Source organism: Neomonachus schauinslandi, chromosome 2 (assembly GCF_002201575.2).
Source record: "Neomonachus schauinslandi chromosome 2, ASM220157v2, whole genome shotgun sequence".
In the NCBI taxonomy this organism is placed as follows: Eukaryota; Metazoa; Chordata; class Mammalia; order Carnivora; family Phocidae; genus Neomonachus; species Neomonachus schauinslandi.
This window is the reverse complement of record NC_058404.1, coordinates 177,137,833-177,138,938: the sequence shown is the minus strand read 5'-3', so window position 1 is coordinate 177,138,938 and position 1,106 is coordinate 177,137,833.

Here is a 1,106-nt window from a genome sequence, read left to right as displayed (position 1 = left end):
AGACAAAATCATTTTTTTCAGACATTTAAATGTGTTAACTGTCCCTGGATGCTCCATCAGTAAACTAGGAGAATAAAAGGCAATAACAATTTGTGAAACATGTTAGGGACCATTTCCTCCCCATTTTGAATCGAAGGTGGTAACTGAACAACGAAAATATGTAAAGACCTAGGAAACTAGCTACTGTGGATAGAATAGCAACAATAAGTTTCTTATAAGCTTTTACTGATCGCTGAAAAAGACTTGTCTCCACTACCACACGTGAATCAGTTCAAGGTTCCTATTGTTCCCCTTTGCTGCTACCAGTCTTATCAGCATTCCTCCAAATACCCTCATCTACAAGTCTACTACCAGTTTCCTCTCAAGAAAAAAAGTCTAGAAAACAGAAAGTTGCTACTCCCATTGCCTTACAGGCAAAGTTGTGAGATAAAGGGACAAATCACCCAATTCCTTACCCATAATGTGATGTGAGTGAGTGGGGGAGAGTAATCGTGAAAAGGTTTGGGCATCAGATTCCAACAGGTATATAATGATTTAAAATGTGTTTGCTAGTGGGAACAGGTATCTGAACTTCATAAAAAGTTGGCTTGGAGGAGGGCGCCTGGGTGGCTCAGTCGTTAAGCATCTGCCATCAGCTCAGGTCATGATCCCAGGATCTTGGGATCAAGCCCCACATCGGGCTCCCTGCTCGGCAGGAGCCTGCTTCTCCCTCTCCCACTTCCCCTGCTTGTGTTCCCTCTCTCGCTGTGTCTGTCAAATAAATAAAATCTTAAAAAAAAAAAAAAAGTTGGATTGGAGGGCTGTCAACTTAGGAAATTGCAAGGAGCACATCTCTCCAGAAAAGCAACATTGGAGGGACAAGAATTGGGAGCTAAGAGACTTCCTAAGGAGCCAAAAGGATTTTGTGTGTGTCTGTTTGTATGCATGCATTGTTTCTTTCTTTTTCCTGAATGATATAATCAATTTGGAAAGCTCTCTACCACCCTTCCCTTACAACATGCTCTCTCTCTCTGGGCCATGATGTGAAGAGTGCCCCAAGAGGTAAGCAGTACATATCCATATTTGAAGTTGAAGATCTTGTATCTTGCTAGCTCTGATCCTGTGGC